At 43.1% G+C, this 25318-nt stretch overlaps 2 protein-coding genes and 1 pseudogene across 2 annotated transcripts in view; 1 reads left to right on the top strand and 2 right to left on the bottom strand.

The window, feature by feature from the left end:
* Positions 1 to 4981, bottom strand: part of LOC116580001 — a 217219-nt pseudogene extending 212238 nt beyond the window's left edge.
* LOC116579132 (zinc finger protein 11-like) overlaps positions 1 to 25318 on the top strand; it is a 1039038-nt gene that overhangs the window by 810721 nt on the left and 202999 nt on the right.
* LOC116579165 (putative protein ZNF720) overlaps positions 1 to 25318 on the bottom strand; it is a 794777-nt gene that overhangs the window by 647905 nt on the left and 121554 nt on the right. The gene's annotated exons all lie outside the window — the stretch shown is intronic.

Genomic DNA, 25318 nt, shown 5'->3' with positions numbered 1-25318 from the left:
GGTGCAAAATGTGACTACCTTTTGCTCAGATGCTGTGAACCAGTTCACAGAACAAGAGCCATTTGCAAACATCTCTATGTCCACCTGTGCTACACTTCCACATTTCTACTTAGACTGGCTCCTATGACAGAGTTCTGGTCCACGGCATGCTGGGAGTAGGTTTTGGGGAGGATGGCCTTCCCTGAATGAACATGAAGAGGCATCAATTCAAATTTCTTAAGTGGAACCAGACTTACACTGTCTCCCTTGCTGCCTTCAACATGGACTGATGCCTGGTGTGTGTATGGTGGGGGGAGCAGGTATCTTGGGGCCATGAGAGAGCTCATATGAACAGAATGCCTAGGGAGGACCATATCACAGAGGAGAAATAAAAGATGAGAGTGCACTCTAGTGTATCTGAGCCATTCTATCAGGCCTGAGTACCTATCTACTCACTGTATATATAACACAAAATACACATCTTCTTTTCTATGCATACACATCAGTCTTTTCTTTTTTATTAATTTTTTTCCAACTTTTTAAAAAATATTTTATTTATTTATTTGACAGAGAGAGAGATCACAAGTAGGTAGAGAGGCAGGCAGAGAGAGAGGGGGATGCAGGCTCCCTGCAGAGCAGGGAGCCCAATCTGGGGCTCCATCCCAGGACCCTGAGATCATGACCTGAGCTAAAGGCAGAGGCTTAACCCACTGAGCCACCCAGATGCCCCACACATCAGTCTTTTCACGGTAGACCTGACCACAAAGTAACAGGTATTGAAAAATGCATTATTATCCCTCAGTTGGTCCAATGTTAAATGTGAAGATAACATGTACTTAATCTGATTAGTTTCTACAACTGATGCAAGTCCTCTTTCCGCTCAGGTTAGGAAGACTGTAGGGACAGCATGGGCTGTGAAACAACACAGGGACAGCTAGCCCCCAAACAGGGTAGGCTGTCTGAAGCAGAAATGGTCACTGCTGATGATTCTCTTATCACCAAGGAATTCATGAATCCGTGAAGAAAGCATCTTACTTCTCTGAATCCTAGAACACCCTCACCATTCTCAAGTCCCCATCTCTGTCACATTTGCTCACCACAAGTAGCTTCCTAAGGCCTTGCAGTGACCAAAGGGAGCTCCCTACAGAACTTGCCCACATCAAGAATTCTCCGTATTTGGTGTTTTGTAGGACTTCTCTTCCTCTCAAACTAGGTCATCATCATGTTTTATCTGTCCTCACAACTCTCTCAGTGCCAAGTGTCTAAATCAATCCCGTGGCCCACTGATGGTGTTTTCCAAAGCTTCCAATGAAGCGGTAATGACAATGTATTTAAATCTGAGATATGGCCTCAAATTATCTTGTTACCAATGATTTACTAATAAACTAGAAAATTCCATGGTACTTCTAAGGAGCTACAACAGCCTGTGTGACTTGGGGGAGGAAAGAGCAGTGACGACGGGGCCTCCATAGCATAGAAAGGAAAGTCAGCTCTGATGCCTACACATCACCAGAATGGAAATAAGGAGACAGAAGAACTGGAGATGATTTGGAAAGGAAACGAGAAAAATTTACATTTCTAAATTCAGTCAGTAGCATAGCCTTGTTCAAGGGTCCTCTCCCACATGAAGAATTCGTGCCAAAGCTCTAGCCTAGATGTGTTTCATCTCTTACCCTGAGCTACATCATCACTCCTTTTTTCCCCCATTTTTTAAAACACTTTATTCATTTATTTGACAGAGAGGGAGATGGTGAGAGCACAAGCAGAGGGAGTGACAGGTAAAGGGAGAAGCAGGCTCCCTGCTGAGCAAGGAGCTCGATACCGGACTCGATTTTGGGACACTGGGATCATGATCTGAGCGGAAGACAGAGGCTTAACCCACTGAGCCACCCAGGTGTCCTGAAGTCTCTACATTTTCACCTAATCAAACTGTTACAGTGAAGTGAGCAACCTGGATGACATCACTTCCAAGAAAGGAAGATAACTTCTCCAATCACAAAGGAAAGAGTGAATGTTATCAATTAAACTACATGGAATATCATGTGCTACCTGGAGAATTACTCCCATGTGCACATTAAATTCTGAACACCAGGGACGCCTGGGTGGCTCAGTTGGTTAAGCAGCTGCCTTCGGCTCAGGTCATGATCCCAGCATCCTGGGATCGAGTCCCACATCGGGCTCCTTGCTCAGCGGGGAGCCTGCTTCTTCCTCTGCCTCTGCCTGCCATTCTGTCTGCCTGTGCTCGCTTTCTCCCCCTCTCTCTCTCTGATAAATAAATAAAATCTAAAAAAAAAAAAAAATTCTGAACACCAAGTCATTTCATGCAAACTGTTCTTAAAATCCTTGAGATTTTAAGATTATGCAGATTGAAAGAAGAGAAGAAGAGTGGATCCTACACCAGTTAACCCATGTACACAAGACAGGATTTACATGCGGAGAGTCTCAAACCAAGATACTTGAGATTTAGGAATTATATAAGTTCCGTACTATTCCTAACATGAATATATAATACTTTTGCTTGCTAGGAAATCATCAATTTTGAAACCTGGAAATGTGCTCCCCAGAGCCAATATTTCTTTCCCTTCTGAAGACACAGGAGCAATACACACATCTATGTGGTTCCTCCTAGTTGGTGCTGTTACTCGAAAATCTATTTTTAGGGACCCTGGGTGGCTCAGTGGGTTAACCCTCTGCATTTGACTCGGGTGATGATCTCAGGGTCTTGGGATCCAGCCCTGCGTCGGGCTCTCTGTTCAGGGGGGAGACTGCTTCCCTCTCTCTCTCTGCCTGACTCTCTCCCTATTTGTGATCTCTCTCTCTCTGTCAAATAAATAAATAAAATCCTTAAAAAAATTACTTTCAGTTCAAGAAAGTGTTTCTCTCATGCAAGGAAAATATAAATTCACCAATAGATGATGAAATGAATTCTATTGTTATGACAACTCCACAGACATGATACAACATACACTGACCACTGACCAATGAACTACGCAAGAGGAGTAACATAGTATGTATGCATAATATTGATACAGACCAACGCATAATTTTTTGGCAAAGGGCTTAAAAGTGATTTAGACTTGAGGAAAACTCACATTGTCTTAAAATCTATTGAGTTAAAAATTGTCACCCTATAATAAAACACATTGTCTTAAAATCTACTGAGTTAAAAATTGTCATCCTATAATAAAACACACAGGTAAAAAGGAAATCCAGATGACTTGGTGATATGGGAAGTCCAAGACAAAAAGAAGCACATGATTATGGAATTGCAAAACCAGAGTATGTCCAAATTTAATCCAGAACATTTTACATAAAAAAGGATGAGTTATTTAAAAGAAAAACCACCGTGTAACCGTATTTTTAATCTGTGACTATGACCCCATAAAAAACAAGCACTGGAATTATTGGTATGTCTTCACGGACAGTCAAATTGCAATGAATAGTCATTAATATCAACCAGAAAAACATCTAATGAAAAATTTTACCAATAAGGACTTATAAGACATTAAAAGTATATCATGTTATTAACAGAGTCCTCTTTTGATGCAGAATGTATAATTCATTCTGTAGAACAGTAAGCAAAATCCTTTCATTTCCAGATGAACAATACCCCCAACACTCTAAAATATACTGACAAAGACTTTACATAAGTATTTGGATAAATTCACATATATTCTGAAGAAAGGATAACAAAAATCTAATGCCTGACCTTCTCTGATGTAAAACTACATTTATAAACAGAAGATTTTCTTAAACATGGGGAAGGTACTAATTATCTACCTCACTTCTTATAAAGCACATGCCCATGTCCTATCAGGATTTGGGATCTAAAGAAACATCAGAAATGAATCTCGGGGCACCTGGGGGGCTCAGGGGGTTAAGCCTCTGCCTTTGGCTCAGGTCATGATCTCAGGGTCGTGGGATCAAGCCCTGCATAGGGCTCTCTGCTAGGTGGGGAGCCTGCTTCCTCCTCTCTCTGCCTACGTGTGATCTCTGTCTGCCAAAGAAATAAATAAAGTCTTATTAAAAAAAAAAAAGAACCTCAACTACAACTAATTAAAAAATAAAAACAAACATGGCAAAGTCACAATAACTTTATACAAAATGAAATTATGAAATGATGTAATTATTAATAAATAAGGCAACAACTGAGACTGTATTATTGGCTACAAATGTTGAGTTCCAAATGTTCTAGCCCTCCCCATGGCATTATTTAGGTATGAATTCTAGGAAACAAACAGATACATTACTTCACCACTGAGGAACTGAATACAGAGTGGAAACATTTCTACTATTAGTTCATACAAAACTTACCTGGAAGGGAAGATAACAGGATCAAGTTCATATGAAGCAAAACCAATTTTTTTGAAGGGGAGTAAAGGATTAGACCTTGTCATTTCAGGGAGGTACTTTCTGATCTGATAATGTTACTAAGTCTCAATTTTGTATAATTCAGATTAAAGCCTCCATAAATTGGAAAGCATAAATCAGAAAACATGGGATGTCTGTCTCCAGTGCTCCCAGCATTTCTGCACCAAATCCCATTATGCCCACCACTACCCTCACATGCATCTCACATGAGGCAAAACAGAATTTACAAAGGGCTCAACACTAAGGTTTTTAGAAATAGGGTGACTACCCTGGGTCCCTCATGGCAATGGAGAACTCTCAGCTCATGGAGGCCTTCCCACTCCCAGGGCAGTTACCTGGCCCTCACTGTGGATGCAGTGGAGCAGCACTTGAGCTGAAGCAGAATCCCTAGAGAATGTAACAGCCTGATAATCTTGGATAGCAGATGTCCCTCAGTGACAAGGGCACCAGCACCAACAGGCTTCCTAAACAAATCTCCATTCAAGGAAATTGACTGAAACCACACGTTAAGGTCCATTATCCTCCTTCACATTTGGACGTCACCTCTGTCACCCGCTTCATTCATTCCCACCTACCTGGATGTATGACTACTGTCTCCTTTCTTATCACATCCCAGAGCTGCTGCTTTTGTTCTAAAAAGTAGACAAAGTCTGGCTTGGATATAATGAGGCCTGTTTTTTATTAAAAAAGAAAGTGAGTATCACTAGAGATTTCTTCAACCACAGTTGTGCTCAGTAGAGAAGAGAGGAAACTGCAGAATTCTAGAAAAACATTTCCCACATCCTGTTGCCCAACAGACCCTTTAAAACACACAGGAGGTACTTCCAAAGTTCAAATCCTGACCTCCACTTCCAGGTACCACCTACACAACAGTGGGTGGAAACTGGAGTCGAAGACGTGGGCAGCACCATTTTATGCCACTCAGTGTTTAGAATGACCAGGAATCTACAGGAGTGATGAAGAAGATGAAACTAGAGCTGAAAAGGACACATCAGGAAGATTTCTCTCTCCATCTACAAATCCCAACTTATTTCCCTTTTTGCCTGGACCTGAATTCCAGTCACTCACACAGGAATCTTCCAAGACACAGTCTTCACAGGAAGGAACAAAACCCAGAGTGGGATTTGGAAATCTGGAAGGACTTATTCTCACCCAAGAAGACAAGGTGTCCATAATTCTCTAACATCACATCCCTGTACAGTTGCCGCTGAGTGTGGGTCAGGCATCCCCACTCCTCCTCAAAGAATTCTATGGCCACATCCCTGAAGGTCAGCTGTCCCTGCAATAAATACCACAGTCACCAAGTGGCCACTGGCAGAGTTCACGATGGTCCCCAAGATGATAGGAGTTAATGTCAATAGCCAGACCCAAGACCTGACCTTCTCCAGGTACCTGTTTGTACCCTCTAACCTCTGTCCCATATTTTTCTTACCCTCATGTTTCCACCTTATCTTTTACCTCATTCAACACCACCCCCCACCATCTCCGGCAAAACAAATGGAAACTATCCAACAAAAGTGCGAACCGTCCTGAGGAAGAGCTTAGGCGGCCCAGTTTGAGCTAAAGTCCAGACTCACACCTAAGCAGATGCACCAAGGAGAAACCTATGGAGTGATCTATAGAGTTCCCTTTATTTTAGTATTAAAATCTCCACCCAAAGAGGAACTCAAAAATCATGTAACTAACATACAGAGTATGTACAGAAGTGGTTTGTGTTGTTTTTTTTTTTTTTCTTTAAGATTTTATTATTTGAGGGGAGCCTGGGTGGCTCAGTGGGTTAAAGCCTCTGCCTTCCACTCAGGACATAATCCCAGGGTCCTGGGATCGAGCCCCACATGGAGCTCTCTGCTAAGCGGGGAGCCTAATTCCTCCTCTCTCTCTGCCTGCCTCTCTGCCTACTTGTGATCTCTGTCAAATAAATAAAAAAACTCTTAAAAAAAAAAGATTTTGTTAGTTGAGGGCGTGTGGGTGGCTCAGTGGGTTAAGCCGATGCCTTTGGCTCAGGTCATGATCTCAGGGTCCTGGGATAGAGTCCCGCATAGGGACTCATCTCAGCAGAGAGCCTGCTTCCCTTCCCCTCTCTGCCTGCCTCTCTGCCTACTTGTGATCTCTATCAAATAAGTAAATAAAATCTTAAAAATAAAAGATTTTGTTATTTGACAGAGAGAGACAATGAGAAAGGAAACACAAGCAGGGGGAGTGGGAGAGGGAGAAGCAGGCTCCCCATGGAGCGGGGAGCCCGATCCCAGGCCCCTGGGATCATGACCCGAGATGAAGGCAGATGCTTAATGACTGAGGCCCCCAGAGGCCTGAGAAGATTTTTTCTTGAGACTCTTGTGTCACCTTTTGCCCAGCTCTACACAAGACCAGACTCCACTTTCTGAACATCCACCCTAACCCCAAGTAACAGGAAATCCGTCCCCCTTGCTCTGTCAGTGTCTTATTTGGAACTTATTCCCTGTGATGCACCCCGCCTTTTTTTTTTTTTTTAAGGCAAATCAAGTTTCCATTGTGTGACCACCATCACCCCATCCCTGTGTACTTTCTGTGACTCACCAAGCAGTGAACCCATGTTAGTCCCATTTTATTAGGACAACTTGTTCTGCCCTCAAGACTATCCTCCTTTGTACAGGAAGATAATTATTAACTCAGTAAGAGGCGCTAATGTATTCTCTGGCTTTGAGGTGAGAGGATGCCACAGGATCCAGAAAATCAGTATAAATACTGTGTGTTCATCCAATACAACTTGTTAAATTAAGGCATCAACAGAGGCATACACATTTTTTTTACCGTGTTAACATCATACAGTGTAAGTAGTGTCTGCTTCTTAGGTGGGATGCTTTAGTGGGTTACAAATGTACTTATTAAATTCTAAGAGGGCAGGGGAGATCTTACATACATGTAAATTCTGTTCTGGAGGACTGGGTTGGGATGTGAGTCTGCATTTCTAAGAGAGCAATAGCCCAACCGCCAAGGGATATGTTTTGGAGTAACAAAGAGGTAGAACTCCGAGGAGGAATTCTTGGAGGACTTGGAACAGAAATGTGTGTTTGTTTGTTTAAATTGGTTTTCATTTTTTTTTTTTATTTGAGAGAGAGAGAGAGAGAGACAGAGAGCGCATGCTCACACAAGAAAGAACAAGGCTGGGGGGAGAATAGAGGGCCGGTGAAAAAGGGAGAGAGATAAGCAGACTCCCACCTGCGCAGGGAACCCAACACAGGGCTCCATCCCAGGACTTGTGGCACCATGACCTAAGCCAAAGTCGGACAGTTCACCGACTGAGCCACCCAAGCATGCCTGAGTGGGTTTTATACCAATTATAGATTCTACTGGCAAAGCAAGAAAGACAACAACAATCCTTTCTCACCATTTCCTAGTTTCTAGAGAGCTCCTACCACTTGTTCATAAATTAAGGGAAAATGCATAATAACCATCTCAGAAAACAAATACATTATTCAAACATCCACTGACATGCAAGGGATCAAGATTTCACCAAGGTGTTGTGACCTAGAGTCACTAAAATGACACAGAGGTCATTATGCAGAGAGACCCTAAAGCAGTGTTCATAGCAGGGGTCAAACCAGAGAAGAACGAGGGAAACAAGAACTGATTCACCCAGCACGGATCTGCCATTGTACATTCAAGGACACACCCAGACATTTAGAAAGTGGTTACACCCAAAGGAAAATTGACAGAATAGAAACTTGTCATGTCGACTATTTTAAGAAACATTTTCAATGATACGATACATAAATCTTTTTCCCCATGATTTATGTCTTTTATTCACATTGTCAACACAAACACACAGAATGACAGAAAGAGAACAGCTCTTATTTCTGAGTCTACTAGGATGAGGGCTAGAAGCAAATAATGTTCACCTGGAGCCCAGAAGGCTGGCCTATGGTCTCTATGAATGGTTCTAGAACCATCACATAAAGGCAAACTGCTGCATTCCGGTTAGATCTCGTGACTGCCTATACATTGCAGCTACAATTAATACAGAACTCATTAGCACCAGAGAAATCTTGCAAAAGTAGTACAAGTACACATTCGAAGAAACAGTGATGATCTTACACTCCCTGCACACCCCCACGAACACTAAGCAGAGAACCACCAGGTTCATCACCACCTGGCCAGAAATCAAGAGCACAATGCTTAACCCACTGAGCCACCCAGGCGCCCCTGTTTTTCACATTTTAAAGAGCAAGACTCACTCCCTGGGATTACCCTGCGAACTCTGAGTGATTCTGATCTCCTATCCATCCTGTTTATACCTTTTCTTAACCCTGGGCTGCACAGAGCTGATAAAGCATTCCCATGGGACATAAATGAAAATGCTTTCCTCCGCTGATATCCCAAGGAAATATTTTCAATACTTACCGGACTTTACTTAATTCAAAGTGACAACGGTTGGTGCCCTATTGGAAGGCAGGTTCTAAGAAGGCGGAGAAGGATCTGGGATACTGGGGAGAAGGGTTCTAAAGACCTAACTTTGAGTATTATTTCTGAAAAGGTTTTAAAAATAGGTACAAATATAAGGAAGAAACATCAGAGCTACTGAAATCAAGATTCGTAATTTCTAAACACGAGGAATTTCCGGAGAAAAGAACGACGTGACCTGTGAACTGGGACTCATGACTTACGGAGCACCCAGCCATTTCTGCTCTTGCATCGTTCTCTAGATTTCTTTCTCACAAGGTTTCTGCGGAGAAATCACAGCTGCCTCACAGAACTGCTTTTAACATCGCCAATGGAGACTCTTCACCTGAAAATGGCTCAGCTACCGGCAGGATCCTAAAATGCAGAAAAGGCCCAAATTCCTAGCCTTTGGGTCAGGAGCTAGTCAGAAACCGTGAGCTCCTGCTGGGAGGGCAATCCCTGCCTTTTCCTTCTCCGCTTTCAGGGGGGTCTCCCCTCCCACAGATGCCCACAACTTTGGCTTCAGTGTAGGAACCCTGTTCTCCACGGACCTAACCCTGCAGACTCGCGGAGCAGAAACCCTCTTACCCCTCCAGAAGCCAAAGGCCCCTCTCCACTAGTAAAATAAGCCGAATAACCTCGGCTCACCGCCGGCCTCACTGAGAATTACCTGGAGCCCGTAATTAACACAACAATGTTGTCTCCACCCAAACCAACAGACAGAGAGGGAGGCCAACAGATAGGATCCTTTTAAATCTTCCAACCTGATCCTATAGGGAAGCATCTGGGAGGACACCATGCAAAGCAGGGGAACCAAGGCTGGGGCTGGGAGCACAGTTCGAGCCCTGCCTTCTCCACGACCACAATTTCTGGAGACTTCCTCTTTCTCCTTCCGTCCGCTACCAGAGGGAGGCACCAAACAGACCTACCTTTCCCATAGAAATGCAAATGTCTCTTTCAAAGTAAACACAGGATTTCAGAGTTTTTCCTTTATCCGCTGTTTCTTTAAAATACCAGTCTGTGATAATCTTTAGACCAAGGAGACACATTTTAGGGTGACAAATTGCTCCCCTTCCATAGGTAAATGTTTATTTCCATAACTACCTGCCACACAATTTTCCAAAGTGGATGTATGTTTTTACCCTCCAATCAGCACTATGATAATTCTTTTTTTCTTTTCTTTTCTTTCTTTTTTTTTTTTTTTTATATATGACAGATTCCAAGTAGGCAGAGAGAGAGGAGGAAGCAGGCTCCCCAGTGAGCAGAGAGCCTGATGCAGGGCTCGGTCACAGGACCCTGGGATCATGACCTGAGCTGAAGGCAGAGGCTTCACCCACAGAGCCACCCAGGCACCCCCAATATGAGAATTCTAATTCTCAGCATTCTCACTGAAATTTGGGGCTATACTTTTTATTTTACTCATTCTAGAAAATATTGAGTGCTTTCTCAACTGTAAAATAGGAAAAGGTCTTACTACAGTTGTCCTGATGCCTGAAAAGGAAACCACTTAAAAACATCAAGTGGAACAAATATCCAAATGGCTGCATCAAGGTTTCAACGAACTCCAGGACAAGCAAAGCAACTTTCTTTCCCTCTCTTCGGTAAACCTCCCTCTGCTCATCTCATCCCCTCATTTCGGGAACCTGGTTCCACCCTGACAGCATGGTCAACGTGGCTGGCAGCACAGACACAATCCCTCTGGAAATCGGCCATTATCCAGCATCTCCCTACAAAACCTTGGCCCCTTCTTCTGGGTGGGCTGCAGTTTTCATGGCCCCGACCTGCTGAGGCCTCCTTGGCTGGCAAAGCAATGAAGCTCCGGCTGCCCTCGATCTTCAGCTTTGTGTTCTGTTCTGGGGCTTGTTAGGTCTCCCCAAGAATGGGTCCATGATTAAACGTGTGAGACTGATATAAAGCCAAGGTCAAGCAAAGCTTTATTCTGCCCCAAGCATCAAGAATCAGACCGAACGTTTGGGGACACACCTCTTACAAGAGAGGGCAAACTTTCTCTGTTGCACAGACTGACTTTTAAGGGCAAAGGCCATGCGGTTGGGCCTGGCCATGCACAGGTGGCCAATGAAACTGTAACACACAGAGAAAGCTGCACAGTCATGCTAGGTGACCAATTGAATGACAATTTACCTTAGACATTTGTGCCAGCCTATCACCTTGGTCAGAATTGGCACCCAAAAGGTGCCCAAAGGGCAGGGCCCATACTCCTTGGTAACTAGGAAGACAGTATGCATCCCCCCACTGATCAGATGTCTCCACCTGGCCTGACCCACCCTTGTATCTGGGCTTTGTGACCTGGGGCTGGTTTCTGGGACTTGTTTTTAAGTAAGTCCCCTGGGGGAAGGGGAGCAGGGACAGATTAAGGGTTAAACAACAAGGTTATTGTTTAACCTTAATGGAAGTCTCTTGCTAAATAGGTCCTTACAGGCAGAAGTGTGGTCAGTTCACACAACGGAATGAATGTGAGGACAGGAAAATTTGTTTTTCTTACTGCATTCTCCATTCCTTGGTTTGCTGAATACTTAAAATGAGGTAAGACAGATTCATGAGAAAAAAAAAATAATAATTTCTTAATTATGAGAGCCTGAAAGACATGAGGTTCAAAGATGAAATCGACATTGAATAAGGCATTGCCGTCCAGGTAGACAACTCTTGAGGATGTAAAAAGTTAATCTTTGGTGTCAGCAGTCTTTCTGATCAAGGTCCTCCATCTAATCATTCTTAGTTTGTATCACAAAGAAGGTAATTTATACCCTCCTATTTTTGCATACTTGGTACTTTTGGTACCTGCGGGAAGCAGGGCACAGAAGAAAACCCAGAAGAGCCCCAGGGCAGGAGTTGGGACTCCTTAGCTCCCTAAGTCGTCCATCTTGGAACACAGGTTTTCCTTATCACTACAGGACAGTTTTCTTCCTCACTTTACACATGTCCTAGTGATTTACAAGGAAGAAGCTTTCTTATCATATCTATAGCCTAACTTCCAGAGACCCATTAACTCAGTTTCCTGGGGCCCTAACATCACCCTCCCCTCCACAAAATTGAGGGAGGCTGAGGCAGAAGGAAAGGTACGTAAAATTAAATTTCTTCTAAACCTGAAACCAAACCACAAGGATGTGTGATAGAAGAATACAACAGTCCTCTAGGAAGGTGGCAACTGTCTTCATATTCTTAGCTCACTGGAGGGAAAAACAGCCTTTGCTTGACAATAACCAGGTCCCCATTCTCTTTTGATTCTTCTTTCCCATATGACAGTCTTTCTGGACACCCCGTTTGTCCTCAACTCCCCAGCTCCCAATTATATAATCAGTGACATATCAGGAAAATGAGCAGCTCTTTCTGCCTAGGGGTCCTGTCCCAGTGCTTTAAGAAACCACCGATTTACACCAAAGACATCTCAAGAATTCTTTCTTGGTCATCAGCTCCGGATTCCACCCCACTGAACCTCACCTATATTTCAAAAACCCCGGCAAGTTCCATATTGCTTATTGGTGGATGGACAGAGTCATGAGAGCCTATAAGAATGTAGCAACCAGCACTTATCAGCACTTGCTAGATCCTTATCCTAACTATGCAGGCTGTGCCTTCTGGACTAAAAGTGAGTGTTTTGTTTCTATGTCTCATCTTTTCACCAAGTAACAATTTTCTGTCCTTAGGTTACTTTTTTGTAGCTCCAAGTTTTCTTTGGATTCCACTTCATTTGCACATAGTATTAGTTACAGCAGGAGAATTTCTATTCTCCACTTACATACAACACCCAGCAGTCATCACGGTGTGCTACTTAACCCATCACCCATTGCATCCACCCCTCCCACCCACTCCCTATCCAACCACCTTTAGGTTGTTCTCCACAGTTAACAGTCTGTCCTGTGGGGGCACCCGGGTGGCTCAGTCACTGAGCATCTGCCTTCAGCTCAGGTCATTATCCCAGGGTCCTGGGATCAAGACCTACATTGGGCTCCTTGCTCTGTGGGAAGCCTACTGCTCTCTCTCCCCCTGCTTGCATTTCCTGTCAAATAAAACCTTTTTAATATTTTATTTATTTATCTGACAGAGAGACATCACAAGTAGGCAGGGAGGCAGACAGAGAGAGAAGAGGAAGGAAAAAGCGAAATCCTTATTGAATATGGTGCTTTCAGTTTGCGGTATAGAGAAATAAGGCATCTGACTGGGAAGATCTCATGGAAAATAACATGGCATGTGATGAAACCAGAGATATTTGTTACTTGATTGTATTGTAACCTCATTTTGGTGAGGACTAGTCCTCTTCTGGTTATAAGTCACAGACTCTGAGAGGGTATGTGGTTCTGCTTCTGTTTGTGTACCTGAAATTGTTTTGTGGCCAGCAATGGAAATCAGTGTTTCTGACTTGCAACACTTGGGCTGGACTGTCTTCAGGCAGATATGCGCACTACCTCTCACTGCTGAACTGATTCTCTAACAAATCTGTGCCACGTAAAGAGGCAGAGCCTAGAACTATGCTTACTACCATGCTGAGGAAAGGGAGGAACTAACACACAGCAGTGAAGCATCTTTCCTGAAGGATCACCCAACCACAGTGGATCTGACCTTGACTGGGATGATCTAAATAGGAAATGATGAAGCAACCACAGCACATGCCTTGCTGATCTGGCCTATTCCACTGTCCAGAAGGCTTCTTCATCTCAAACATCTATTCTACCATGTGACATCCTAAAGCTGTCCACATGATTGCATTATCCAACACCCTCCTCCATCCCTTGTCATGGATCTAGGCAGTAAAGTACAGTCATCACTGACACTGAACAGCATTAGTCCTCAGGAAGACACAGGAGGTCGATCAAATCATAAGGATAAAGCAGGACCTCCCCAATCCTGAAAAACCCACATATGCCATTTCCTTTCCCAATTACATGTATTCATCAGACGACACCAGCAAGAGCTGCCTGTGCCTTTGCAGTGACTTAAAGGGTCTATCCAGACGTGGGAAAGAGTTCCTCACATTTCCTGTCGTTCTCTCGAAGGATGGTGCCTTCCTCAAATTTTACTTAGATTCACATCCCACATCATTCATGTTAGAATTAATACCCATCGGCTTTCCATCTGTTTAATCTCAATGAAGCATTTTCTGAGGACACTCTCTCCATAGCACAGGTAAAAAAGAATGGTTGTGGTGCCTACATAGCTGGAAAGAAAAATGAGGGTGAATACAACTGGAGATCTGGAGATATCTTCTACATCTAGGGAGTCACTAGAGAAACTCTGGACACTTCTCCTCCTCTACATGCTAATTCTTTATCTTGAATATTTTCTGTTTCTTCCCTGGGCTACCACATGACTCCTATTGGGATAGATTTCTCTTTCTTATGTGTGTATCTATGACACACATAGCATGGTCATATGTGCATGTGTATACCTCATAGACACATCAAAATACCACTCAGTGTAGGACATGGGGCACATGCTTTCATTTGGGGCCATGGTGCAGTGCTAGAGAGTCGCAAGTCTAAGTCCAGAATATGCCATTCCAACTAAAACAGATTTAGGGAAGGCCTGGGGGAGGGGGCGTCTTCTCAATGGGTTATGGGAGGGAAGGCATTGCAAAAAATAGAGATGGGGGATCCTGGGTGGTTCAGTGGGTTAAAGCTTCTGATTTCAGCTCAGGTCATGATCCCAGGGTCCTGGAATGGAGTCCCACATCAGGCTCCCTGCTCAGCATGCTTCCCTTCCTCTCTCTGCCTACTTGTGACCTCTGTGAAATAAATAAATAAAATCTTTTTAAAAATCTTAAAAAAGTAAAAAGGAAAGAAATAGAGATGCTGGCTCATACGGATGGAGTGCAGATCTCATATGAGATGTTCCACTAACCTGTCACTCTGCAGTGTGCTGACTGAGGAATGCACTCGTGAGAAGGGCTCCTGTCAGTGCAAGTCCCCTGCAACCCTGCTGGCTATACAAAATCAATGCCAAGTAGCAGCATCATGGAGTACGTGAGCTAAAACACCAACAATACCTCTATGCTACATGCCTCAGTAATACACCCACAATACTATCATCATATTCACAAAGAGGAGAAAATCATAGCATAGACTAGGGGAAAAACAGTCACATATCCCTTAAACCTTCAGAGCACTGGGAAAATGGATTCCTAAGTAAGTTGTTTTACTCCAGTACCAAACAGGTGATTGATTCCATCATTTACCTGCAACCTTCTTCAATGAGAGAGATTAACAATGTAGGTAGGATAACACCTCATTCATGACACACCCATATCAATACATGAAAAACCACAAGGTTTTATTAATGAAAATATATTGTTTACACATACACTAAGTTATGCATTTCAAATCCAGTCTATCGTCACTGTTTGAAATACAGAATACACATGTGCAAAACCGTTCAAGTGTTGTTGGAAGGATGTGGAGTACCTACTTCCCAAAATTTCAATACTGAGGTACATTCCTAAGAAATGTGTATGTTCAGTGGTATGGCACTGTATGGAAGAGTTAGCTATCCTCCTTCAGTCACCTGTCAGGGTTTCCTCATTTAACCACATCAATTCATACTCTCTAACGATTGTGCTTACAAAGAAGCATCGCTAGTGTACTGCCTGCCACCTCCTTTTTCTTAAAGAACAATTAGTAAAACCTTCTATTTCTAATATTGAGAAAGTTCTTTACTTTAAAACATGGAGCAGTATATGTTCTGAACACCTACTTCATGGTAACATACATCAATGGTTGTAACCATAAGCATCTCCATGGTGATTTTCCTCGTATGTTGTATATTATACGGTCCTACATCTTCCATGAAATTAGGCATGTGTGTGTCCCACTTAATGTAGCAGGGCACTTAGTATCTTTGATGGAGCAACAGTCAGCCACATGGTCTTCCAGATTCAGTAGGGATAAAGGGATTCTTGGTAGAGATTTCAGAGTAAAATAAAATTGTTTGTCACAAATCTCAAATAAGGTCAATGTAAAAAATGTTAAAAAATATATTGAAATTAAACACACATAAAAGCCTATCTACTAAATCTGTTGAAACAGGATAGTATATACTTTTTTAAGTGTTTGATTTTTCCTTGTAGTAACTATTTTCAGAGTAATGTCTGAATTGAGTTCCTTCATTTGTTACATTTATTGGCATTTGAGTTCAATTAGAAAGTCATCTAAATATTTATTTAATGCACTCTCCGGTGTTTGCTCCGGTGTATATTAAAATGAAGGTCTTTCCACATTCATTAGTTCCAAGGGTTTGAATCTAGAAAGCATTTTGTGATATTCAATACTGAATTCCAGAAAAGGCGTGTCTTGTCCACTTTATTTATATTTTACAGTTCTTCTGCTACATGTAACTATGATTTGAAGTAAGTTGGGAGTTCCAGTGAGACGTCGGACACATTCTATGTATACAGTTACTCTCCTATATAAAATCTCTGACATGAAGCAAATGAAGAAAAGACCACAGATGTTTTTACACATACATTATGTCTGTAGATTACTCTCCACTTATGAATTTGGCGATGTCGAGTAAGGTTTGAGGGCCACATAAAGGTCTTGCCACATTCTTCACATTCATAAGGTTTCTCTCCAGTATGAATTCGGTGATGTGCAGTAAGTCTTGAGCTGTCATGAAAGGCCTTGCCACATTTGTTACATTGGTAAGGCTTCTCTCCAGTGTGAATTCGATGATGTTTAGTAAGGGATGTGACCCACATATAGGCCTTTCCACAGTCGTTACATTTGTAAGGTTTTTCTCCAGTGTGAATTCGGTGATGTTTCATAATATCTGAGGGCATCTTAAAGGCCTTGCCACACTGTTTACATTTGTAAGGTTTCTCTCCAGTATGAACTCGGTGATGCTGAAGAAGCCCTGAGCTCTGCTTAAAGGCCTTTTCACATTCTTGACATTGGTATGGTTTCTCTCCAGTTATGAATTCTGTAATGTTGGGTAAGCACTGAGCTCTGGTTAAAGGTCTTGCCACATTCACGACATTGGTAAGGTTTCTGTCCTGTATGAAGTCTGCGATGTTGAGTAAACTCTGTAGGGCGCATAAAGGCCTTGCCACATTCTTGACATTGGTAAGATTTCTCTCCAGTATGGACTCAGTGACGTCGAGTAACATCTGAACGCCACTTAAAAGCCTTGCCACATACGTGACATTGGTAACGTTTCTCTCCAGTAGGAGTGTGGTGACTTCCAGAAAGGGTGGAGGGCAATGTAGACGCTTTCACACCTTTTTCCCATTTGTACGTTTTACTCCAGTATGGGTTGGCTTATGTCCCTTTACTGATGAAGGGTCCTTAAAAAGTTTACCACATTCCTTGCATTTACATATTCTGCATATTTTCTCTCCAGTATGCATTCGTGGGAACTGAAATAATGTTGAGTGGCAGTCAAAGGATTTACAACATTCCTTAAAAATACAAGTTTTCTCACGCTTAGGAATTGTCTTGTTTCTGTTTGGTCTTGATGACTGCCTAAACATGGTCCCTGATTTATTACATGTGAATGGGCTTTTTCCCTCATAAATTCTCTGATGATTAGCAACACTGGAGAACTGGTTAAGAGCTTTCCCACATTCATTATCCTTGAGAGGACTGTCTACTGAAGGTAGTATACTGAGGTTAGAGCTTGGATGAAAGCCTTCCCCACATTTATCACATTCATAATGGTTCTCCACAAACCTATTCCTGACACATCTGTGAACATGGGAGCCCTGGTTCAATTTTTTCTCAGATTCAGTGCACTGAGCAATTCTGTCTCCAGTGAGAAGCCTCTGGTCATACTGTAGGGTCAACTCCTTGGTGAAGCCCCCGTCGAATGGATCCCACTGAGCACTTTGTTTTTCATTTCTGAATCTCTGATTTAAGGTCAGGCCAGTCCTATCTTCCAAATGGCTCAAATCATTATTCTCAGCATGGACTAGGTTACTTTCTAGATGTGTCAAGTGGTCTGTCCATAAATCACTATGATGGAATATCTGATCGGAGCGTGTGCTGACAGAAACACACTGCTCTGCAGAAACAGTTGACTTCAAAAGGGAGGATTTCCACAGATATTTATATCTTATACCATTTGGGGCAGTGAGATTCTCATGAAAGGCAGTTGACTTGGTTTGGATTTGTCTTCTCTGAAATCTTTGATGCCTGTCACTCTTCCCATCATTGTCCCAGTCTCTATGTAAGTGTAAAATCTCAACAGCATTATGTTTGTATCTCTGAATTGATGGGTTTTGGAAAGAACCTTGTACGCTCTGCTTTAGCAGGAAACTCTGAGTGTCATGTGAAGATACAGCTGAAAGATACCAAATAAAAGTAAAAATCATTGCACTTACTGCATTTGGAAGAATATACTGAAGACTTCTAATATAGAAGCATCAAGTTAATCAGACAATGTCAGAAAGATGGCTGAGAAGGAGTCATCAGGACTTCATTTCTCCACGGACACACAACATGGCACACAACGTACTGAGCACAGAGTCTAATAGAGAATTCTGTGGTATGGTCATGGTGTAGCACAAAACAATTTCCTGTAACTCTAACAATCAGGAAAAGGGTAACATGAGCTCAAAATTAGCAGAACGGTGGATATTGAAACAGAAAACTGAAATGAACCAACTCTAGTACAGTAAAAATAGGAACGTATCAACCACAGGAAGAGTTGTTTGTCAGAAAAGATCAACAACATTGATAGCCCATGAATTAAATAGAGAATAAAGAAAAGTACAACTAAAATGAGAGGTGAAAAGGCAAAAGGAGAGCATAACTGACTATAGGAATCAATAAGAGGCAACAGTGGATAATCAGGGACCACAAACTCTCACCAAAAGATGAGTATGAATGTAAAAAATAAATAAATAAATAAATAAATAAGATTTAAAAAATAAAAAATTTAGGCTCCAGCATTCAGGAAAAAAGAAAAAAAAAAAAAAAAAACGAAAAACTGATCTACAATCACAAACCAGAATGCAAGAGGAATAAAAGAAAAAATCCAACAAACAAAAATTGTGTGCCAGATGAATTCACTGGATTCAAACAGACACTGACAGAGAAAGGACTGCAAAAAAAACAAAAAACAAAAAACATGTTACATGCCGCTGCCCCTCGGAACAATTTGGTACTTAAACTGTAATCCCTGGAGGATTTTACTAGTTGCCAAACACATTTAGATATGGCCTTAAGAAATACATATACTGGTAACAGGTCTTTGGGGAGAAGGATGATATACGACCGTGAAGCTGCCCCTTCAGAGCGGAACGCTGCCCCTTCAGAGGCCGGGCAGCTGGGAACGCCCGGTCAGCTCATGGTGGACCGAAAACTGCCTGCTTCCCTTTTTCGTTGTCACTCCTTTCTCTTCCCAGAAGTGCTCTTTGTTAGTTAGATAAGTCCTTTGAATGTGCTTGGTTAACTATAAACCTTACCCTCCTCCTCCCCTGCCTGCAAGACGTGACTTACATTTGACCTTCATCAATCCTTCTATTGGCTATTGTTTCTATCCAATAAAAGTGAGACTGTGGAGTTGCTCGTGGCAGCAGTCCTTTTCGACTGTGGTCCCCTGCTCCCAGTCTCTTGCAGCTGACTTGCTTGTGCCTAATTCTTCTTCCATCACTGGCTGGAAGCGGCAGTTTCATTCTTTTCCCTCCTTTCGTTCCGATTCAGTATTTTCCATTATTTTGCCTTTTATGTGACAAAGTCGTTCTTCTGCTTCTTCTAGCCTTGTCTTAACATCAAGTCTGTTTCTGGTCTAGCTTATTGCATTGTTCACCTATGTTTGATTTTTTTATTGAGTATTTTTTTTCTTTGAAGATTTTATTTATTTGACAGAGATCACAAGCAGGAAGAGAGGCAGGCAGAGAGAGAAGGGGAAGCAGGATCCCCGCTGAGCAGAGAGCTGGACGCGAGGCTCGATCCCAGGACCCGGGGATCACAACCGGAGCCGAAGGCAGAGGCTTTAACCCACTGAGTCACCCAGGTGCCCCTATGTTTGAGTTTTAAAAAAGACATATACTGGGGGATGGGGTCCCTAAGAGTTCGGGTGGGAGCTAGAGAGAGATGGAATCACATGCAGGCATCACACTGAGTACAGAGGCTGACTTGAGTCTGGATTCCAGGACCATGAGATCAAGATCTGAGCAGAAACCAAGATCCTGGGGCTTAATGGAGTGAGCCACCCAGACACACAACTTTTTTTTTTTTTTAACTCATCCCTGTGGTAAAGTTCTCACTATTCTTTTCTCAACTCCTTGAGTATCCTTATGATTGCTGCCTTAAATTCTCCATCAAGCTCCTTACTAGTATTTCCATTGCTTCTCTGGCCCTGGCCCTACCTGCTGGTTTTGTTTGGGATAAATCCTTTCATCTTGGATTTTGTCTAACTCTCTAACTTTCTCTGTCCATTAGGAAACTCAACAATGTCTACTTCTGTATCCTTCAGGCCAGCAGTCTGCAGGGGCTCTCCTTGCCTGCTACGGGCAGTGTTTGGTCCCTGGCCTGAACATGGCCAGTTAGAACTAGGTGAGCTCTGCCCCGCTTGTGAAAGAAGACTGGATGTCAACTCCACCGGGACTGCTGCCCTGCGGAATCCTTGCTCAGGAGATGTGATCTGGGCAGGGGCTGACCTTGCTGAGCCTGAGACAAGCCTCACTGAGAAGGGCAGTCCCCTCAGATCACAGGATGTGGGGCCTGGTGCAAACAAAGCAGCCAGCCAGTGTCCTCACTGAGCGGGGCTCTGTTTTATGCTACAGGATGGGAGAGGGAAATAGTTTCATCCAACTCCCATGTTCTGGGAGCCACATGTCACTGAATGTTTCCTCTCAGGAATGTGCTCCAAGACAACGGAATACTCTCCTGACTGCGTGCCCCAGGTGACCTCCAGATGGCTGTTTCCATGCTGTGAGCCCCCAGGCTGTTTGCCAGCATTCTCTGTAGGAGCACCTCAGTGCCCTCCTGGTTCTATCCCATCCAAACCTGCTGACCATTAAACTCCAGGCTTTAAGAGTGCTAGTTCCAAGAACTCAGAAAATTCGGCCCTTCTCCCTCTCCAAACCAATGGCTTTGGGAAGCCTCCTTAGGCATCCCCTGAGTGCTCCTCTGTCATGACACCTACTGCACAGCCGGGGCTCCCTTCCAGCCACAGTGCTATACTCCTCTCCTCCCTAAACCATGTCTCCACACTACCTCCATCTTCCACGTGGCCTCTTCTCTCCCTTCACGTGAGAGTCTGTCCTGTCTCTCCTCAGCCCAATGTCTGGGGCATTCAGGAGGACCTGACAGTTGCCTGGTGGTGCTCATGACAGGACACACGAGTCTAAGATCCTCCTGCTCCACGGCCGTTGCTTCCTGTGGTGAATCCTTATTGTTTTCATCCTCTAACAACTCATGTGGATTTTAGAAAGTTGGTACACAAACCAAAACATAAAAGTTAGTTTTGTTTCTACACAACAAAGAGCAATTCCCAAAACTGGATCATACATTAAGAGCAACAAACCACCCAACCCAAATTCACCACGGCCACCGTATTCAGGGAAACAACTCCCTCCTTGACAACAAATGCAGGTGCAATCTGCTTTCGGCTGCAACGTTGGATTTTGTAGCTTGGATCCCACTGCATCCGTGGCCTTTATCAATTTGAAGTTTCCCCTGCATCTGTATTAGTACCCATGTCTTCAGGCTATAGGATCACTTGTTTCAACTTAGGCTTCCTCCTGAAAATTGACTTTGTGTAAAATGAGTACAGTTATTAAAGTTGGTTGCACTTTCTGGTCTTCCCAAAAGAATCCACTTACACAGAAAAGCCATCCTGACATGTGTGGCCATTATTACACACTCCGTAATGGTGAGACATGAGAGACACTGTAGGGAAATAGCCTTAGGAAGCTCTCATAGAAAATGACTGTTCTTCCATGTACCACCTGGGTTGCTCAGTCTATGAGGACCACAGGCTCTTCTTCATCTACTAATTTACTTCTTCACACTGCTGGGCAGACGCTTGTCTTTCCCCTGCTCTCTCCCTTCTACCACTGTGCACCTTTATCTCCACTGTGGTACAGGTCGGTTTGCTTTCCTAGGACTTTATCCTACTACTAATACTTAGGATTAGCTTATTTTGCACAGTAGGTTTACTTTCTTTGCCTGCACCCTCTTAACACACTACTTTAACCTATAAAGGCATATGCTTCTCGGTATCTATCTTGCTTTCTTTTAAATGTTCCATTAGTTCAGGTGTACAACATGGGGACTGGACCTCTCTATAGGTTCTATTCTGCTCACTACCAAGTAGCTACCATCTGGCACCATAAAATGCTGTCATTATACCACTAAACGAGTTCCCTATATTCTGTTATCCCCATGACTCATTATTCCACAACTGGAAGCATGTGCTTCCCATTCCCATTCCCTCATGCTGCCCATCATCCTTCTCCATTCCACACAGGTAACAGTCAGGTTACTTCTTATATTTATGGGTCTGTTTCTGCTTCTTTCATGAGTCTTGTCATTTGTGACAACGTGGTTTGAACCACGAAGTATTATGCAATGTCAAGGAACTCAGATGAAGACAAATACCATCTATATTCACTTAAGTGTACAGTCAAAACAACATAAATGAACAAACAAGAAACATACTCATGAATATCTATTTTGTTTTGAATAAAGTCCATGGATAATACCAAGAATATGAAAATCCCAAGATGACACACATTCTAAACTGTGACCAGGTGGCCTGTAACCATTTCCCAATCCTGGAAGACGACAAGAGGTTCCCAGGTCAAAGTCTAAGTAAGCATCTTATGACTCATGACTCAGCAAACATTATAAATGTCTTCATCACACTAATTCCACTGGCCAGCTGTGCACCCACAACTGATACTGGGAGACGCTGCACATGAGGTGGGTTTGAGTCACTTCTGTGAGACTCTGAGCATAGGAAACCCTAGTATCGTCAAGGAACATCCAATGTATCTACCCAGTCCTTTGTCACAGAAAGAAACATCTGTTTTCCTGTACAATAAACTCATCTGTCCTCTACCCAAGAGCCAAATGCGTTCACTATATTCCCAAGCTTTTTTATAAACAAACATGTGGAATGACAAGTATTACTAAAACATCAACCAAGGAAATACTCGCGCAGATCATGACATCACCACATGACCTCAAGGAATAGTGACAAGACTATATAAGGCACATTTATGAATGTATGATTTGGGGCAGATATTCACCAACAGCAACCAATACATATTCCTTCATGATCTTTTGCTGCTCACCTGGCAGTGATATACAGTCACATGCAGGGGAGATCACAAAGTCAATGTACCTGGAAGGTTTGACTTTAAGATGCTTTCAACAATTAGCCATAGGGCCACTTGTGAAGGTCTGGAAGACCCCCAAGATGCACACTGTGCCACCAGGGACACATCGCTGGCCACTCTATCAACCTAACAAAGAAGTGTGCATCCAACATCATGGCAGAAACCTTTCACCCAAAAGCTGTCAGTGTGGGTCAGACTCCATTACAGGCAATGTCCAATGAGTTACCTATGCTCCCCTGTCTGGCAATAAAAGCTGTAGAACTTCTCCTACCTCCAGTGAAGTAAAGAGAGACAATGGTACAACATCTATCAGGTTGCCATGATTGCAGGGACAGCCTGCAACACAAAGATTATGACAACTGCCCAGCTCCTGGAGGCATGTCTGCTATGGGAAAAGAGGAATAATCATTGGTCTGAGCACAAAGGCCCATCAAAGATCGTTGACATCACAACTGACATTGGGTATGTGGTCCTGGGAGACTGCTAACACCACTAGAGCAGGAAGACAGAGTTAAAACAACAGAGAAGTCTGATACAAGATCATGGCCATGGGAATCTGTATCAAGACATGACTTGTGTAGGGATGCCTGGGTGGCTCAGTCAGTTAAGCTTCTGCCTAAAAACTGGGTCCTGATACAGGTCTTGGGAAAGAGCCCTGCCTGGCACTCCCTGCTCAGTGGGGAAGTCTGCTTGTCTCTCTGCCTCTGGCCTACCCTAACTTGTATTTATTCTCTCCCTCTCTCAAATAAAGAAACAAAATCTTAAAAATGATTTGTATAAGCAAATGAAAAGAAAGCATAATACAAATTTTCAGAATACATTTCACTTTATTAGCCAAGTGGGGAAAAAAAATGGAAAACATCAATCATGAAAGAAACCACAGAATAACTTAATTTCTTTTTTTTTAAAGATTTTATTTATTTATTTGACAGGCAGAGATTACAAGTAGGCTGAGAGGCAGGCCGAGAGAGGAGGAAGCAGGCTCCCCGCTGAGCAGAGAGCCCGATGCCTGGCTCGATCCCAGGACCCTGGGATCATGACCTGAGCCAAAGGCAGAGGCTTTAAGCCACTGAGCCAACCAGGTGCCCCAATACCTTAATTTCTAATACATTTCTGGCTAGAATTTTAAATATAATAATGTGTTCAGAGAAACACAAGGGATCCTATCTCTGTGGTGCGGTTTAAAAAAATTTTCCTAAGATCAAGAGAAATTTAAAAAATATATTCACTATTATCTGACACATTCCTCTGCACAGTGCATACAATGTCTGTCTCACAGTTACTGATGCTGTATCTGCTATTAATGTATTCAGTGTTCTAGAGTTTATGGGTTAGTGGTAATACTACTGTCTTCTCACACAAAGAAATTATGTAGATAAAGGAAGGTATAGGGAACCTCTCATTATTGATCAAGTCAGGGTTTGAATCTGGGTGCCCTACACAGGAATAGGAAGCACAGAGTACATATGCCATTCTAGAAGGTGACCCATGTTTGGATTGCTCCTTTTCTCTTTGACACTCAATGGTTCACCCAGCCATCTTCACACAGAACAGCTTCCATGAACGGACACTTCAAAGTGAACATTCCAGCCCACACCACACATAGGTAGCCTGAGTGGTTTCCTGGTTGAATACTCAGAAGTAGGCACAAAGGTCAGGCATCCAAGGTACAACACAGGAAAGGCCCAACACACAGCAGTCCACTTTCATGACTGGAGAACCAAGACTACACACCTGTGTATCTCACTACATTACACACTGGCTACTACCTTTCCTGAAGAACACAACTATGAACGTGTCCCAAGATATAGGTTCTCAAGGTCTAGTCCCTACACAGCCACCTGAGATGGGGTAAGAAAGGAAAGGTTGGGGGCTGCCCCAGAGCTACTGACATGGTAATGTAAGCCTGGGCACAGCGATCCAAGATTTACAAGTGCTCCCGGTTATTCTGATTCAGGACAATTTGCACAACCTCTGCAGGAACCAAGTCACAGGTCAATCCTGAGTTATCCCCACAGAAGTCACTCTCAGAAACCCTCTGTACTTGTGGTCATGTTACTGTCTGGACACACATAGACAACATGCACAACACACAATATACACAACACACATTTCCTTTATTCATTACTAAATCTGACTCCAACAGAGACAAGTGAGTGACTTGCAGATTCAATGATCTGGCTTCATTTCACCTGCCTGACACGGAAAACAGAGGGGGAATCAGGGCACCTGTGAAGGCAGTGTGGGGGC

The sequence above is a fragment of the Mustela erminea genome, chromosome 19, assembly GCF_009829155.1.
Source record: "Mustela erminea isolate mMusErm1 chromosome 19, mMusErm1.Pri, whole genome shotgun sequence".
In the NCBI taxonomy this organism is placed as follows: domain Eukaryota; kingdom Metazoa; phylum Chordata; class Mammalia; order Carnivora; family Mustelidae; genus Mustela; species Mustela erminea.
Note: the sequence above shows the minus strand (reverse complement) of the source record. Positions and strands in the feature narration are given on the sequence as shown.